Source organism: Hyperoodon ampullatus (assembly GCF_949752795.1).
Source record: "Hyperoodon ampullatus genome assembly, chromosome: 8".
In the NCBI taxonomy this organism is placed as follows: Eukaryota; Metazoa; Chordata; class Mammalia; order Artiodactyla; family Ziphiidae; genus Hyperoodon; species Hyperoodon ampullatus.
In genome coordinates this window covers 34,247,774-34,267,377 of record NC_136921.1, presented here as the reverse complement: position 1 = coordinate 34,267,377, position 19,604 = coordinate 34,247,774, and the positions used below count along the sequence as shown (strand labels likewise).

Sequence of the window (19,604 nt, the reverse complement as noted above, 5' to 3'; positions counted from 1 at the left end):
GCAATAAATAACATAGTTGGTCCCCTATTCCATGGATATGGAGGGCCAACTGTACTCTGCCATTTTTATAATTGTCTTAAGGATCTGTGGACTTGGGTATCCATGGGGTTCCTGGAACCAATTCCCCTCAGATACCAAGGGACGACTGTATTCCATTGTATGAATATATCGCTTTTTGTTTATTCATTCATCAGTTGATGGACAGTTGGGCTGTTTCCCATGTTGGCTATCAGTAATACTGCTATGAACATTAATGTACAAGTTTTTTTGTGGACGTATGTTTTCAGTTCTGTGTATACCTAAGAGTGGAATTATTGGGTTTTATTGGTAAATCTATATACTTAACTCTTTTTTTTTTTTTTTTTTTGCGTTACACGGGCTTCTCACTGCTGTGGCCTCTCCCGTTGCAGAGCACAGGCTCTGGATGCGCAGGCCCAGCGGCCATGGCGCACGGACCCAGCCGCTCCGCGGCACGTGGGATCCTCCCAGACCGGGGCACGAACCCGCGTCCCCTGCATCGGCAGGCGGACTCTCAACCACTGCACCACCAGGGAAGCCCTATATACTTAACTCTTAATGAACTGCCAAACTGTTCTCCAAAGTGGATGAACCATTTTACACCCCCACCAACAATGTTGTCAATATCTACAAAAAAACGGAACAGGGATTTTGATAGGTACTGTATTGAATCTGTAGGTAAATTTGAGGAATATTGCCATCTTAATAGTATTAAGTTCTTTAATCCATAAGCATGAGATGTCTTTCCATTCATGTAGGACTTTTTTTGTTTTGTTTTTTGGCCGCACCACGTGGCTTTCAGGATCTCAGTTCCCTGACCAGGGATTGAACCCAGGCCATGGCAATGAAAGCACCGAATCCTAACCACTAGACCACCAGGGAACGCCTCCCATTTAGGACTTCTTTAATTTCTTTCAATGATGTTTTGTAGTTTTAGTGTACAAGTCTTAACACTTCCTTTTGTTAAATTTGTTCCTAATTATTTTTGTCTTTACTGTAGCTTATTGTCTTTAACCAAGATAGCTACACATTGAGTATACACCATTTATAAGAAATACATTTTTTAAATATTTAGTTGTGATAAAATACATATAACAGAATTTGCCATCTTAACTGTTTATAAGTGTACAGTTCAGTAGTGTTAAATGTTGGTGGAAGGAGAAAATCGGAGGCTTTGGTGTTAATAGATGAGGGTAGGAAGTGGGGGCAGAAGGGGGAGGAGAGAACTATTTTCCAGATATTCTTGGTAGCTTTTACAGTTCTACTCCCAATTCATTTCCCTATCCTCAAGTCTACTGTTGCATTTATTAACGTAGCAGGGAGATGTAGCCACCCTAGTATGTCTGTCATTGGACCATTTTTTGGCTGTCGATTTCACTTTCCCTTTATTCCCGCAATCATTTACGAAGTACTATAAAGTCTTAACTACTTTTTTAAAACTAAAAATTTTTTCCATAGTCTTGCCAGTTACTTTGATTACCTTTCAATCCTAGGATACATCCACAAGACCTCAGCCTATTCCATTACATATCCCTATATTTTCTACTCATTTCCTCTGCATTTCCAAGATGTTCAGTAATTTGTTAAATTAATTAATTAAAGATTAATTGATAGAGTGACAGACATAGCTTCGTGAAAATGGCTTACCCAACAAGATCTGTTGGTTTAATGTTATGAGAAAGCAGTGTTTGAAGGGTTATATATTAAGAAGAGAAACTCCCATTGACTTCAACTCTGAAGTGTTTTAAAATGAAAAAAAGAAATGGCATTCTTTTTTTTTCTTTTAATTGAACTAGAGTTGATCTACAATTCTGTGTTAGTTTCAGGTGTACAGCAAAGTTATTCAGTTATATATTTATATTCGGTCATATTTATATACTTTTTCAGATTCTTTTCCATTATAGGTTATTACAAGATATTGAATATAGTTCCCTGTGCCATACAGTCAATCCTTGTTTATCTGTTTTATATATAGCAGTGTGTATCTGTTCATCACACACTCCTAACTTATTACCCCCCTTTCCCTGTGGTAACCATAAATTTGTTTTCTACGTCTGAGTCTGTTTCTGTTTTGTAAATAAGTTCATTTGTATTATTTTTTAGATTCCACATATAAGTGTTATAATATTTGTCTTTGTCTTTCTGACTTAGTTCACTTAGTATTATCATCTCTAGCTCCTTCCATGTTGCTGCAAATGGCAATAAGGAATGGCATTCTTTAATTTCAGTTTCTATTAATATTGGCACAGAGATTAAAAGCCTGATGTTTAATTCAGAATTCAGGCTTTCTATTTTAGAATTTATGGAGTATTTTTTTTTGCCTGCCTTTTTTTTGTTATTGTTATTTGTTTTTTGAGTTTTTATTGTTGTTGTTGCCATGAAACAGAATTTTCCCTACTCATTTTTATATGCGATTTTATTTTTATTTTTTATAAATTTATTTATTTTACTTTTGGCTGCGTTGGATCTTCATTGCTGCGCATGGGCTTTCTTTAGTGGCGGCAAGCGGGGGCTACTCTTTGTTGCGGTACGTGGGCTTTTCATTGCAGTGGCTTCTCTTGTTGCGGAGCACGGGCTGTAGTTGCATGGGCTTCCGTAGTTGTGGCCCGCGAGCTCAGTAGTTGTGACTCACAGGCCCTAGAGCACAGGCTCAGTAGTTGTGGCGCAGGGGCTTATTTGCTCCATGGCATGTGGGATCTTCCCGGACCAGGGCTCGAACCCATGTCCCTTGCATTGGCAGGCAGATTCTTAACTACTGCGCCACCAGGGAAGTCCCTTATATGCGATTTTAAAAGGTTTTTACAGAATGTTTTTCCCAATAGAAATTTATGCTTATATTTAAAACAGTAGTTTACAATTATTTCACTACAGAGACTTCTTTTTTTCTACCTGTCCTGAGTCTCTCCGTGCTAGTTTGGGGATGATTTTGTCTACCACAGTGTATTTTATTTAGTAAAAGATCACTTCTTTTCCCTTTAAAAAATTCAGTCAGACACATCTCAGTGCCAAACCACTGAGCAAGTCAACATGGTATTTCTAGTTGCCAAAGCTGGTGACCAGAGGTCAGTGTTTTGAAGTGAAGGAAAAGGTTATTTCCTTTATCAAAGACTAAAAATACACTGAAATAAGTGCTAATAGTATCTGTAAAGCATTTTATAAATACTGGAAATTGTTACTGAGTTCTGGTCTTTATGTGTATGTATATATCCTTGATATTTTAAAAATAAAAAGTTATCTTTGAAAAAGGTGAGAACCATTCTCTTAGAGTATTTTTTTAATTGTGGTAAAATACACATAACATAAAATTTACCATCTTAACCATTTTTAAATGTACAGTTCAGTAGTGTTAAGTACATTCACATTGTTATGCAACCAGTCTCTAGTCTCCAGTCTCATCTTGCAAATCTGAAGCTCACAAAAGTTAAATAAAATGTTCATCTTTGGGGAGTATTACATTTCTTACCCCACAATACAACCAAAGCGCTTTGTTTTAAATAAACAAATACCATTCCTTTTTCCAATGTTAAAAGTTCACTCTGTAGTTAATAGCGGGGTTATAGGCATTTCTTATATAGACTTTTTTGTTTGGACGTTAATATGTCTACAATTGTGAGAAAAACATGGGTAAAACTAGAAAAAATTTTTATTCTAAACTATTCCTAAATGTCTGATTTTTAGATAACTTGAAAGTTGTATATATTTGCACACATCTCTGTAAGATGTTACGTGAGCAGTAGGAGGTATACTCATTTATTTGTCAGCTGTTGCCAATAATACCTCATCAGTAAGCCACCTCTAAGTTCAGTGGCTTTAACAACAACCATTTATTCTCATAATCAGTGGTCTTGCAGATCTGCTGGAGTTTTCCTGATACAGGCTGGACTGAGCTCCAGTCTGCAGGGTCATTTCAGGTCTTCTATGGGGCTTAGGATAAAGGGGCAGCATTCTACTCAGAATAGTTCTTCTCATAGTGGATTAGTTGATCACAGAGAGTTCGAACAAAACTACCCAAGCATATTTTAGATCTCTGTTAGTTTTATATTTGCCAACTTCCTGTTGGCTGAGTAAGTCACATGGCTAAATTTATTGTCAAGGGTTGGGGAGCTACAGTCCATCTACCTCCATAGGAGGCCATAGCAAGAACGTGGATATATTTCTGTTACAGAAAAGTGAGAATTTTAGGAAGTAAAAAGAGTTGGTTTCTAAACTTAAAAGGCAGATTTCTTTTAGCACCTATATATTTAGTACCAACTCTTTTCTGTATGTTACAAATTCCTCACTCCTTTTAAAATAAAATTTGTTGTATATAAGGTTGGACATCTAAAATGTGCCCACAAATGGTATAAATCAAAATTATTTTTACTCTGCTAGCTTTTAATACAGATGTTTTAGTTAGGTAATTTTCTATGTTCTTTTAAATAGCTTGTCAGTTACTGTAAAGATCAATACTTTTTCTTTTTTATTAGGTTGGTATTTTTTATATGGTAGATATTAATCCAGCTATATCAATAATCACTTTAAACATCGATGTCTTAATTTTTAATTTTTAAAATAAATTTACTTATTTATTTTTGGCTGCGTTGGGTCTTCGTTGCTGCGCGTGGGCTTTCTCTAGTTGCGGCGAGTGGGGGCCACTCTTCGTTATGGTGAACGGGCTTCTCATTGCAGTGGCTTCTCTTGTTGCGGAGCACAGGCTCTAGACGTGCGGGCTTCAGTAGTTGTGGCACACAGGCTCAGTAGTTGTGGCTCGCGAGCTCTAGAGTGCAGGCTCAGTAGTTGTGGTACATGGGCTTAGTTACTCCGCGGCATGTGGGATCTTCCCAGACCAGAGCTCAAACCCGTGTCCCTTGCATTGGCAGGCAGGTTCTTAACGACTGCGCCACCAGGGAAGTCCAGTTGGTATTTTTAGTTGATGATTTTTGAAGTGTTGGATCTATCAAAGGATTGGAGCTACAAAACAATCACTCATTTAAAAAGATTAATGTGTTTTGTTTTGCAATTTGATGTAATACTATGATATTTTTTAAGAACATAAATTGCTTTTATCTCACAGATCATACGATAACTGTTTGTTTGTTTGTTTTTGTTTGAAAACCAAGATGGAGTTGGACTAAAACTGTAACTTCTTACATTGCCTAGCATTTCATTAGTGCTTCTAAGCAGGACATGTAGGTGCCTCTAAGACAAGTTTGTAGAGAAAAATATGTACAAGGAGAAAGAAAGGAACATAAAAGAGAAGGAAAGGGAAAAAGAGGAATTGGAAAAAAGAAGAGGTGAGGAGGTGAGAAAGAGAAGTGTCTGTGTTGGAGAATGATTCAGTACCAGCAACAGTTATTCTAAATTCCCCTTGGCTTCATTAATGCCCTAGATATTGTGTCACTTTACCACCGTTCTCTCACTGTCTGAGGAGTGGGGTTTGTAGGAAATGAGGAAATATTTATGAACAGTTTTGAGTGAGAATAATCAATGATGGATGATCTGATGATCTTTTCATGGAAGACCAGATGTGCATGTTTGAAGGTCTGTTTTAAAGAATTGTCAAGTACAATAAGGTAGGTGCTTTCAGGGTAGGGGATGAGGAAATAGTCTGAGAACTATGGAATAGGTAAGTTAAGGATTTCAGTGGTTTATTAAGGATGGTTTTCTGAATGGTGCTAATTATATAAAGCCCTGTCCAGTAAAGCATGTTTTCCTCTATCCTATCTCTTAATCTCCAAGCTTTTCTTTCTGCTCTGTTCTTCTCTAGTGTATCTTTTATTAACTCTGGCCTTTCTGGTTACTACTACTGCCTCTGCTGCCAAAACATTAGAAACGGTGAGAGAATGTGCAGCCTTTTCATTTGTCTGCTTTGTTTAATATTTTTCTCTTGCCAACAAAATTGGATACTTTAAAAGTACTAGGGGGCTTCCCTGGTGGCGCAGTGGTTGAGAGTCCACCTGCCGATGCAGGGGACACGGGTTCGTGCCCCGGTCTGGGAAGATCCCACATGCCGCGGAGTGGCTGGGCCCGTGAGCCATGGCCGCTGAGCCTGTGCGTCCGGAGCCTGTGCTCCGCAACAGGAGAGGCCACAACAGTGAGAGGCCCGCGTACCACAAAAAAAAAAAAAAAAAAAAAAGTACTAGGGCTTCCCTGGTGGCACAGTGGTTAAGAGTCCACCTGCCAATGCAGGGGACATGGGTTTGAGCCCTGGCCCAGGAGGATCCCACATGCCGCAAAGCAACTAAGCCCGTGCACCGCAACTACTGAGCCTGCGCTCTAGAGCCTGCGAGCCACAACTACTGAACCCACGTGCCACAACTACTGAAGCCCGCGTGCCTAGAACCTGTGCTCCCCAACAAGAGAGGCCACCGCAATGAGAAGCCTGCGCACCTCAACAAAGAGTAGCCCCTGCTCGTTGCAACTAGAGAAAGCCTGCGCGCAGCAACGAAGACCCAACACAGCCAAAAATAAGTAAATGAAATAAATAAATAAATGAAATTCCAAGAAAAAGCCCAGCTCTTTAACAAAAAAAGTACTAAATAAAATTGGAAAACTAAATGTATATAGATGTGAAATGTTTCTTTTCTTTGTTTTTCTTCTTTATTTTTTTGGCTACATCAGGTCTTCGCTGCGGTGCATGGGCTCTCTAGTTGTGGCATGCGGGCTCCAGAGAGAGTGTGTGCTCAGTAGTTGCGGCACGCAGCCTTAGTTGTCCCTTGGCATGTGAGATCTTAGTTCCCCAACAAGGGGTCGAACCCGGCCCCCCTGCATTGGAAGGCGGATTCTTAACCTCTGGACCACCAGGGAAGTCCCAGGACGTGTAATGTTTCTATGATGCTTAATAGGGATTACCTACAGTGGTCTTTTAATTATTATTATAATAAGTTCCAGACTCGTTACAAAGAAAAATAACTTGTTATATAGAAAAGCAACCCTGAATGAATTTTATCTGCTCATAACAGCACGGTTAAATCTTGAAAACATTATTGAATAACAGATCCAAGGCACAAAAATTCTATTTATATAAAATTCAGAAATGGGCAAAACTAATCAGATAGAGAATGTAATACTATTAAGAAAAGCAAGGAAATGATTACCACAAAAGTTAGGATAGTGTCTTTTTTTGATGAAAAGAAAGGCTGTTATGACCCAGAAGGAGCAGGTAGGGTTTTGGGGAACCTAGATGTTCTGTTTCTTGGCCTAGGTGGTAGCTACATGAGTGTTTACTTCATAGTAATTTATGGAACACTGCATTTGTATTATAAACACTTTTGTGTATGTGGGTTATGTTTTGTAATAAAAAGTGGTTTAAAATAAGGAAGACAATTATGGGAAAAACTAGAAAACAGGCAAACAAATTTAATAGAAAAAAGATAATTTTTCTCTACATGTTTATCTTGCTTTCCTTATTCGAGTGGGCACAAGTTACTGTCATAATGAAGAGAACATCAGAGGGGGCGGGATTTATCTGTACAATGCAATTTATATTTTGTTGTCTAGTCGGCAAAGACTGGAAGATGTAACTTCCACTTTTATAGTTAAATTATTTCACGGTCATTTTCTGAGGGGTCCTTAGTATGAATTCTGGATTTAGAAGTATCATTTATATACCAGTTAGAAGAATTGACTAAGTATCTCTTAGTCAGTCTGACTTTTTGATATGATTCTGTATTGTGAGAATTTTTATTTTAATTTGTTTTGTTTTACATAATGAATATTGCAGTGATTAGATTTCTGTTTTCCTAATGTTAACTTAGGCTCAAATTGACTTTTCTTACTGAGTTAGGTTATTGATGATTTTTAAGGAGTATGAAATAATTATTTTCAAAAGCTGTTGCATGCAGTAACACTTTTGTTTTATCATATCTATATATAAAGGTAAAAAATAAAATCTCAGCAAAATAGCGACAATTAAGGCCTGGTAGAATTATACCAAAAATATTTTGAGAACATATCTAATGATGTTTTCTTTATACTTTTATGTTATTTTTTAAAGGTAGCATAGTCTGCAGATTAATCTTTATCTTGTATTTTCTTCTATTTACTAAAAATTCTTAACCTATTTACTTACATTCTATTTTTAAGCTTCTTATTTAATGACTTTATTCCAGTGAAATATAATTAACTTTATTTTTAATGCATTCTTTGATAAGAGAAACAAAATGCTGAAATTCAGTCTTCTTAATCACAAAGCAGCTATTTTAAAGACATTAAAAATTTAAATACATAGTTAGAAGTTAAGATTGATAGGCACTGATTATCTTTCCTGTGTTTTCTTCTCAAACTTATTTTGGGGAAGGGGGATAAACGCAGTTTGTATCTCTTTCTCTCTTTCCCTTTAGTTTTCTGCTATTCCTTTTATAATTCAGTCATAAACGGCCTGGACTCAGCAGAATATGAAATATTTTTGTTTATTGTTGTTATTTGTTGTGTTTGTTTCTTACAGGCTAGGTCTGTTTACAGTGATTAACAAGGAAAGTTAAATTTAAAATAGTCTTAAATGTTCAGTATTAAATACCATCTTGGAGGAAAAAAAACAAGAAATCTGCCTCCTCTCAATTTGTTTTTGGGACATTAAACATAAACATTAATTTGATTATGATTATTGTATAGTTACCATTCCAAACATAATAATTAAAATAAGTCAACATTGTTTACTCTTTGTAAAAATATTTGTTCAAAACACTGTGCTGCATAATATATCATCATTACTGAAATCGTATTTAACAATCTGAATCATTTTGCTATGGAATTCATTTAGCTCCGACTACATTAATTGTTTGATTTAAGTGTTTTTCTCTGCTTTTATGAAAAGCACACTCTTAAAAAAATTTTTTTTAACTTAATCCCTAATTTGCCTTTTCACACAGAGTTTTAAAAGATTAAGGAGCCAACATAACCAGTGTGTGTTATGTTTAAGATTTCCTTTGTTGTTTGCAGCACATGCAACAATGTTGTTCTTTCTCTGACACAGACCCAGACAAAGGCTGAGTGTAGCAAGGAAGCAGACAGCACGCCTCCAGTAGTGGCCCCTGCCTGGCTCCAGGATTTGTAAACAGAAACATCCCAGGCTCCAATGAGGCAGACAGCGGTTCCCTGTCAGTTCTGCATTCAGGAAGTGCTTGCTTGTACAAGCCCAGACATTGCACACAGGCATACATAGCAGTGTTTACATTTGGCTGAGTATTTAACTGAGAAAGCTGATAGGGAGGAAGAAGAGGGTTTATTAGAACTAGCAGAATACAACAATTTCAGGGATAGCTTATATATAGCATATATGCTTTTTAAAAAAAAGATACAAAAAGCAAAAGTTTGGAGTTTTTTGGTTAAAGGCCTCTTTTATTGCACACATATGTGAATATACATACTGAAATATTTTTCTTGGCAGTTTTTCAGGGATTTCATATTTTGAGACCATGTGACACATATACTGAAAACTTTTTCACTTAAAATATTTAACCATTAGCATGATTTTTAATGTTTAAAAATATTTTAACACTTTTTTCTTCCCTATTATATGAATTAATAATTTATATTTCAGATTTTGGGTTAATGTATACTTTTATGTAAAATTTATGTTGAATTTTCTTTTGTGAATTTGAGAATAAAAGCAAAGAGAATGCTGAGCCTTCAGAAAACACTAGAAGACTTAAACAGAATTTTGGAATTAGAAGGACTTTAGAAGTTAACCTAGTATAACCACTTTTTTTTCTAATAGTTTAATTTTAATAGCAAACGTATAGAAACAGCACAGCAAACAGACAACATTAAAAACATGTTACTGCATGTGTGACAACTCCGAAAAGTATAGTGAATGGGTGGAATCTACTGTATAATAAAAATGCTACAAACACCATTTAGTTGCTGTCAATAAGAAATTTACTTGTTTTTGAAAAAATCCAAATGCTGGCATTGTTCAGAAACATTTAACAGGTTTATTTATAGTTGTTATGAAGTTGAACTGCTGAAACTTGTTCACTGAAACATTTTGACTTGCATTTATGCTTTCTGTGTCCTTGTTTATATTAAAAATTGACATACAAATGAAAATAGAAAAACTGCCAATACCTAATTTCTGTCCCTTATTCTTCTACTCCAAATCATACCTTTTGACCCCGTGGTGGGGTGGGGGGAGGAGGTCTAACATTCAGAACTAATAATAACAGGAAGGAAAGAAAAAAATTATTTTTTGAGAATGAAATGTTTCCTGTCATACTGGATTCTTAATTAAGTACATTCTCCACACATGTAGCATGCTAGTTGACTGTCTCTTGGCATAATAGTTACACATTTGGCATGGATAGCACACAGGTTGCTGTCTTCAATAAAGGCCAACCAGGACTCCCCTGGTGGCACAGTGGTTAAGAATCCACCAGCCAATGCAGGGATGCGGGTTCGATCCTGGGTCTGGGAAGATCCCACATGCTGCGGAGCAGCTAAGCCCGTGCGCCACAACTACTGAGCCTGCGCTCTAGAGCCCACGAGCCACAACCACTGAAGCCCATGTGCCTAGAGCACATGCTCCGCAACAAGAGAAGCCACCGCAATGAGAAGCCTGAACACTACAACCAAGAGCAGCCCCCGCTCGCCGCAACTAGAGAAAGCCCGTGTGCAGAAGCGAAGACAGAACGCAGCCAAAAATAAATAAACAAAAAATTAAAATTTAAATTTAAAAAAAAAAGGCCAACCAGACAGGATTCATTCCCCTCCTGCACTATGGAAGTGCAGATTTGTTTTGACTTCCTGAGCAGTTTCTCACACCAAATTCTGAAAGGGAAGTTTGGGAATTAGAATTTTAGTGAACGCGTAATAATGTCTAATTTTATGGACTGCTGTAGTACCAGATCTGTAATGATGAAGTGTCTTCACTATAAGCAGCTGAGATAGATGCTACAAAATTTTTCTATTAAAATTTTTCTATTTTTATAGAAGTCCCTTAGTTTTTTTTACAAGTTTGTTTTCTTAAAACTTACTTTTGTTTTTGTTTTTGTTTTTTTTTTGCGGTACGCGGGGCTCTCACTGTTGTGGCCTCTCCCGTTGCGGAGCACAGGCTCTGGACACACAGGCTCAGCGACCATGGCTCACAGGCCTAGCCGCTCCGCAGCATGTGGGATCTTCCCAGACCGGGGCACGAACCCGTGTCCCCTGCATCAGCAGGCGGACTCTCAACCACTGCGCCACCAGGGAAGCCCTAGGCTGTCTGTTTTTAAAACCCAAACTAGATTATAAAAACGTTAAGGCAAGCACATTGATAACAGAAGAGATTGAAAAGGATGAGATGGAAAAATTGGAAATCAGTTGCAATAATGTAGAAAAACTCAAAGGTCTGAGAATCCTTAATAGCCCCGGAGAATATCACCATAGGCTAATTGATATCCAAAATTATGACCCCAGTCATGTAGATATTTGCTCCAGTATATTTAGGTTAAGAAGGTAGAGAAAATACACATTGTACTTTAAAGAGCATTTTATATAAAACGCTTTAAGTTAAAGTATTTAATTGTGATACTCATTGGCTTTTATCCAGCATTTTTTGCTCTTCTGTACTATCATTTCTCAGTTGAACTAATAGGCAAGGGAAATAGCCCCTTTTTTGCAATAGGTGGTAATAAGGAGCTTAGTTTTGAATATGTTCTTTAGATATTTCTAAAAAATTCAATTAGGAATATAAAGTATATTTAAGAAACTATAGGTACATAAATTTTTTTGCAATCGTATTTATTTATTTTAAATATCTTTGTTGGACTATAATTGCTTTACAATGGTGTATTAGTTTCTGCTGTATAACAAAGTGAATCAGCTATACATATACATACATCTCCATATCTCCTGCCGCTTGTGTCTCCCTCCCACCCTCCCTATCCCACCCCTCTAGGTGGACACAAAGCACCGAGCTGATCTCCCTGTGCTATGCAGCTGCTTCCCACTAACTATCTATTTTGCCTTTGGTAGTATGTATATGTCCATGCCATTCTCTCACTTTGTCCCAGCTTACTCTTCCCCCTGCCCGTGTCCTCAAGTCCATTCTGTATATCTGCATCTTTATTCCTGTCCTGCCCCTAGGTTCTTCAGAACCTTTTTTTTTTTCTTTTTTACATTCCATGTATATGTGTTCTCTTTGTGACTTACTTCACTCTGTATGACAGTCTCTAGGTCCATCCACCTCACTACAAATAACTCAATTTCGTTTCTTTTTATGGCTGAGTAATAGTCCATTGTATATATGTGCCACATCTTCTTTATCCATTCATCTGTCGATGGACACTTAGGTTGCCTCCATGTCCTGGCTATTGTAAATAGAGCTACAATGAACATTGTGGTACATGACGCTTCTTGAATTATGGTTTTCTCAGGGTATATGCCCAGTAGTGGGATTGCTGAGTCATATGGTAGTCCTATTTTGAGTTTTTTGAGGAACCTCCATATTGTTCTCCATGGTGGCTGTATCAATTTACATTCCCACCAACAGTGCAATAGGGTTCCCTTTTCTCCATACCCTCTCCAACAGTTATTGTTTGTAGATTTTTTGATGATGGCAATTATAACCAGTGTGAGGTGCTACCTCGTTGTAGTTTTGATTTGCATTTCTCTAATGATTAGTGATGTTGAGCATCCTTTCATGTGTTTCTTGGCAGTCTGTATATCTTCTTTGGAGAAATGTCTGTTTAGGTCTTCTGCCCATTTTTGGATTGGGTTGTTTGTTTTTCTTATATTGAGCTGCATGAGCTGCTTGTATATTTTGCAGATTAATCCTTTGTTAGTTGCTTCATTTGCAAATATTTTCTCCCCTTCTGAGGGTTGTCTTTTCATCTTGGTTATGGTTCCCTTTGCTGTACAAAAGCTTTTAAGTTTCATTAGGTCCCATTTGTTTATTTTTGTTTTTATTTCCATTCCTCTAGGAGGTGGGTCAAAAAGGATCTTGCTGTGATTTATGTCATGGAGAGTTCTGCCTATGCTTTCCTCTAAGAGTTTTATAGTGTCTCGCCTTACGTTTAGGTCCTTAATCCATTTTGAGTTTATTTTTGTGTATGGTGTTAGGGATTGTTCTAATATCATTCTTATACATGTAGCTGTCCAGTTTTCCCAGCACCACGTATTGAAGAGGCTGTCTTTTCTCCATTGTGTATTCTTGCCTGTTTATCAAACATAAGGTGACCATATGTGCATGCGTTTATCTGTGGGCTTTCTGTCTTGCTCCATTGATCTATATTTCTGTCTCTGTGCCAGTACCATGCTGTCTTGATTACTGTAGCTTTGTAATATAGTCTGAAGTCAGGGAGCCTGATTCCTCCAGCTCCTTTTTCTTTCTCAAGATTGCTTTGGCTATTCAGGGTCTTTTGTGTTTCCATACAAATTGTGAAATTTTTTGTTCTAGTTCTGTGAAAATACCATTGGTAGTTTGATAGGGATTGCATTGAATCTGTAGATTGCTTTGGGTAGTATAATCATTTTCACAATGTTGATTCTTCCAATCCAAGAATGTGGTATATCTCTCCATCTGTTGGTATCAACTTTAATTTCTCTCATAAGTGTCTTATAGTTTTCTGCATACAGGTCTTTTGTCCCCTTAGGTAGGTTTATTCCTAGGTATTTTTTTGTTGTTATTGCAGTGGTAAATGGGAATGTTTCCTTAATATCTCTTTCAGATTTTTCAGCATTAGTGTATAGGAATGCAACAGATTTCTTTGCATTAATTTTGTATCCTGCTACTTTACTAAATTCATTGATTAGCTCTAGTAGTTTTCTGGTAGCATCTTTAGGATTCTCTATGTGTAGTATGATGTCATCTGCAAACAGTGACAGTTTTACTTCTTCTTCTCCGTTTTGGATTCCTTTTATTTCTTTTTCCTCTCTGATTGCTGTGGCTGAAACTTCCAAAATTTTATTGAATAATAGTAGTGAGAGTGGACAACCTTGTCTTGTTCCTGATCTTAGAGAAAATGGTTTCAGTTTTTCACCATTGAGGACGATGTTGGTTGTGGGTTTGTCATATATGGCCTTTATTATGTTGAGGTAAGTTCCCTCTATGCCTACTTCCTGGAGGTTTTGGTTTTTTGGGGTTTTTTTTTGCAGTATATGGGCCTCTCACTGTTGTGGCCTCCCCTGTTGCGGAACACAGGCTCCCGACGCGCAGGCTCAACGGCCATGGCTCACGGGGCTAGCCGCTCCGCAGCCTGTGGGATCTTCCTGGACCGGGGCACAAACCCATGTCCCCTGCATTGGCAGGGGAACTCTCCACCACTGCGCCACCAGGGAAGCCCTGGAGGGTTGTTATCAAAAATGGGTGTTAATTTTGTTGAAAGCTTTTTCTACATCTATTGAAATGATCATATGGTTTTTCTCCTTCAATTTGTTAACATGGTTTATCACATTGATTGATTTGTGTTTCTTGAAGAATCCTTGCATTACTGGGATAAACCCCACTTTATCATGGTGTATGATCCTTTTAATGTGCTGTTGGATTCTACTTGCTAGTATTTTGTTGATGATTTTTGCATCTATGTTCATCAGTGATATTGGCCTGTAGTTTTCTTTCTCTGTGACATCTTTGTCTGGTTTTGGTATCAGCGTGATGGTGTCCTCATAGAATGAGTTGGGGAGTGTTCCTCCCTCTCCTATATTTTGGAAGATTTTGAGAAGGATAGGTGTTAGCTCTTCTCTAAATGTTTGATAGAATTCGCCTGTGAAGCCATCTGGTCCTGGACTTTTGTTTGTTGGAAGATTTTTAATCTCAGTCTCAATTTCAGTGCTTGTGCTTGGTCTGCTTATATTTTTTATTTCTTCCTGGTTCACTCTCAGAAGGTTGTGCTTTTCTAAGAGTTTGTCCATTTCTTCCAGGTTGTCCATTTTATTGGCATAGAGTTGCTTGTAGTAATCTCTCATGATCCTTTGTATTTCTGCAGTGTCAGTTGTTACTTCTCCTTTTTCATTTCTAATTCTATTGATGTGAGTCTTCTCCCTTTTTTTCTTGATGAGTCTGGCTAATGGTTTATCAGTTTTGTTTATCTTCTCAAAAATCCAGCTTTTAGTTTTATTGTTTTAACTGTCATTTCCTTCATTCATTTTGCATTTATTTCTGATCTGGTCTTTATGATTTTTTCCTTCTGCTTCCTTTTGGGGATTTTTTGTTCTTATTTCTCTAATTGCTATAGGTGTAATGTTAGGTTTTTTATTTGAGATACTTCTTGTTTCTTGAGGTAGTGTTGTATTCCTATAAACTTCCCTCTTAAAACTGCTTTTGCTGCATCCCATAGGTTTTGGGTCGTCGTGTTTCATTGTCATTTGTTTCTAGGTATTTTTTAATTTCTTCAGTGATCTCTTGGTTATTGAGTAGTGTGTATTGTTTAGCCTCCATGTGTTGTATTTTTTACAGATTTTTTCCCGTAATTGATATCTAGTCTAATAACGTTGTGGTCGGAAAAGATACTTGATACGATCTCAATTTTCTTAAATTTACCAAGGCTTAATTTGTGACCCAAGATATGATCGATTCTGGAGAATGTTTCATGAGCACTTTAGAAGAAAGTGTAATCTGCTGTTTTTGTATGGAATATCCTATAAAAATCAGTTAAGTCCATGTTCTTTAGTGCATCATTTAAAGCTTTTCTTTCCTTATTTAGTTTCATTTTGGATGATCTGTCCATTGGTGAAAGTGGGGTGTTAAAGTCTCCTACTATGATTGTCAATTTCCCTTTTTATAGCTGTTAGCATTCGCCTTATGTATTGAGCTGCTCCTGTGTTGGGTGCATAAGTATTTCCAATTGTTATATCTTCTTCTTAGATTGATCCCTTGATCATTATAGAGTGTCCTTCTTTGTCTCTTGCAGTAGTCTTTATTTTAACGTCTGTTTTGTCTGATATGAGAATTGCTACTCCAGCTTTATTTTGATTTCCATTTGCATGGAATATCTTTTTTCATCCCCTCACTTTCAGTCTGTGTGTATCCGTAGCTCTGAAGTGGGTCTCTTGTAGACAGCATATAAACGGGTCTTGTTTTTGTATCCATTCAGCCAGTCTGTGTCTTTTGGTTGAAGCATCTAATCCATTTACATTTAAGACAGTTATCGATATGTATGTTCCTATTACCATTTTCTTAATTGTTTTGGGTTTGTTATTGTAGGTCGTTTCCTTCTGCTGTGTTTCCTGCCTAGAAAAGTTTCTTTAGCATTTGTTGTAGAGCTGGATTGGTGGTGCTGAATTCTGTTAGGTTTTGCTTGTCTGTAAATGTTTTAATTTCTCTGTTGAATCGGAATGAGATCCTTTCTGGTGTAGTAATCTTGGTTTTAGGTTTTTCCCTTTCATCACTTTAAATATGTCCTGCCACTCTCTTCTGGCTTGCAGAGTTTCTGCTGAAAGGTCAGCTCTTAACCTTATGGGGATTCCCTTCTATGTTATTTGTTGTTTTTCCCTTGCTCCTTTTAATATTTTTTCCTTGTATTTAATTTTTGATAGTTTGATTAATATGTGTCTTGGCGTGTTTCTCCTTGGGTTTATCCTGCCTGGGACTTTGTGCTTCCTGGACTTGATTGACTATTTCCTTACACATATTAGGGAAGTTTTCAACTATAATCTCTTCAAATATTTTCTCACTCCATTTCTTTTTCTCTTCTTCTTCTGGGACCCCTATAATTCGAATGTTGGTGCATTTAATGTTGTCCCAGAAGTCTCTGGGATTGTCCTAAATTCTTTTCATTCTTTTTTCTTTATTCTGCTCTGCGGTAGTTATTTCCACTATTCTATCTTCCAGGTCAGTTATCCGTTCTTCTGCCTCAGTTATTCTGCTATTGATTCCTTGTAGAGTATTTTTAATTTCATTTATTATGTTGTTCATCATTGTTTGTTTGCTCTTTAGTTCTTCTGGGTCCTTGTTAATCATTTCTGTGTTTTCTCCATCCTATTTCCAAGATTTTGGATCGTCTTTACTATCATTACTCTGAATTCTCATCCAGGCAGACTGCCTATTTCCTCTTCAGTTGTTTGGTCTGGTGGGTTTTTACCTTGATCCTTCATCTGCTGTGTATTTCTCTCTCTTCTCATTTTGCTTAAGTTACTGTGTTTGAGGTCTGCATTTTGCAGGCTGCACTTTCGTAGTTCCCGTTGTTTTTGGTGTCTGCTTCCAGCGGGTAAGGTTGTTTCAGTGGCTTGTGTAGGCTTTCTGGTGGAGGCAACTGGTGTCTGTGTTTTGGTGGATCAGGCTGGATCTTGTCTTTCTGGTGGGCAGGACGACTTCCAGTGGTGTGCTTTGGGTTGTCTGTGAACTTATTATGATTTTAGGCAGCCTCTCTGCTAATGGTGGGGTTTCTGTTCCTGTCTTGATAGTTGTTTGGCATAGGGTGTCCAGCACTGTAGCTTGCTGGTCGTTGAGTGGAGCTGGATCTTGGCGTTGAGATGGAGATCTCTGGGAGAGCTTTTGCCGTTTGATATAATGTGGGGCCGGGAGGTCTCTGTTGGACCAACATCATGAACTCGGCTCACCCACCTCAGAGGCTCAGGCCTGACACCTGGCCAGAGTACCAAGACCCTGTCAGCCACACAGCTCAGAAGAAAAGGGAGAAAAAGGAAGAAAGAAAGAAAGAAAAACAAATAAATAAATAAAATAAAGTTATTGAAATAGAAAAAAATTATTAAAAATAAAAAACTTAAAAAGTAATAAGGGCTTCCCTGGTGGCACAGTGGTTGAGGGTTCCGCCCGCCAATGCAGAGGACATGTGTTCATGGCCCGGTGCGGGAGGATCCCACATGCCACGGAGCAGCTGGTCCCATGAGCCATGGCCACTGAGCCTGCACGTCCGGAGCCTGTGCCCTGTGGTGGCAGTGCCCACAACAGTGAGACACCCGCGTACTGCCAAAAAAAGTAATAAAAAAAAAAAGAAAGAAAGAAAGAAGGGAGCAACCAAACCAAAAACCAAATCCACTAATGATAAGAAGTGCTAAAAACTATACTAAAAAAAAAAAAAAAGGACAGTCAGAACCCTAGGACAAATGGCAAAAGCAAAGCTATACAGACAAAATCACACAAAGCAGCATACACTTACACACTCACAAAATGAGAAAAAGGAAAACATTATATACATCTATAATTTAAAACAAAAGGAAGAGAGAAACGAAATCAATAAACAAATCTACCAATGATAATAATCTCTAAATACTAAACTAAGTTAAACATAAAACCAGAAACAAATTAGATGCAGAAAGCGAACCCCAAGTCTACAGTTGCTCCCAAAGTCCACCCCCTCAGTTTTGGGATGATTCATTGTCTATTCAGGTATTCCGAAGATGCAGGCTACATAAGTTGATTGTTCAGATTTAATCCACTTCTCCTGAGGCTCTGGGAGAGATTTTCCTTTCTTTTCCTTGTTCACACAGCTCCTGGGTTTCAGCTTTGGGTTTGACCTCGCCTCTGTGTGTAGGTCACCTGTGGGCATCTGTTCTTCACTCAGACCAGACAGGGTTAAAGTAGCAGCTGATTAGGGGGCTCTGGCTCACTCAGGTTGTGGGGGATGGAGGGAGGGGTACAGAATGTGGGGTAAGCCTGCGGCGGCAGAGACCAACATGACATTGCAACAGCCTGAGGCATGCCATGTGTTCTCCTGGGGAAGTTGTCCCTGGATCATGGGACCCTGGCAGTCGTTGGCTGCACAGGCTTCCGGGAGGGGAGGTGTGGATAGTGACCTGTGCTTGCACACAGGCTTCTTGCTGGCTGCAGTAGCAGCCTTAGTGTTTCATGCCCGTCTCTGGGGTCCGTGCTGATAGCCGTGGTTCATGCCCATCTCCGGAGTTCATTTAGGCAGTGCTCTGAATCCCCTCTCCTTGCGCACCCAGAAACAATGGTCTCTTGCCTCTTAGGCAGTTCCAGACTTTTTCCCGGAATCCCTCCCAGCTAGCTGTGCCGCACTAGCCCCCTTCAAGCTGTGTTCACGCAGCCAACCGCAGTCCTTCTCTGGGATCCGACCTCCGAAGCCCGAGCCTCACCTCCCAGCCCCCATCCGCCCCGGCAGGTGATCGTCAGTGATCCTCTGTGTGGAAATCTCTCTGCTTTGCCCTCTGCACCCCTGTTGCTGCGCTATCCTCTGTGGCCCTGAAGCTTCCCACCACCAACCCCCCCCACAGCCCCCGGCTCAACCAGTGAAGGGGCTTCCTAGTGTGTGGAAACCTTTCCTCCTTCACACCTCCTTCCCCCAGGTGCAGGTCCTCTTCCTATTCTTTTGTCTCTGTTTTTCCTTTTTTCTTTTGCCCTACCCAGGTACATGGGGAGTTTCTTGCCCTTCAGGAAGTCTGAGGTCTTCTGCCAGCATTCAGTAGGTGTTCTGTAGCAGTTGTTCCACGTGTAGATGTAGTTTTGATGTATTTGTGGAGAGGAAGGTGATCTCCACGTCTTACTCCTCTGCCATCTTGAAGGCGCCCCCCCCCGCATTAGTTGATTGATGCAGTTATTCGACATATTCCAGAAACCAGCTAGCTGCAGTATCTCCTAATCAAGGAGATTTTCCTGGTACATACACATGATTATTCCTACACAGCTAAATAGTTGCGATAGGTCAAGGGCAGAGACCTCTTTCCTTATGTTACATCTTAAAGATTATTCAAAGCTTGTAAGTTCTAGCTCC

The 19,604-nt window shown here is 38.6% G+C and overlaps 1 protein-coding gene across 1 annotated transcript in view; it reads left to right on the top strand.

The window, feature by feature from the left end:
- Positions 1 to 19,604, top strand: part of BMPR2 (bone morphogenetic protein receptor type 2) — a 187,915-nt gene that overhangs the window by 113,403 nt on the left and 54,908 nt on the right. The window lies entirely within an intron of this gene.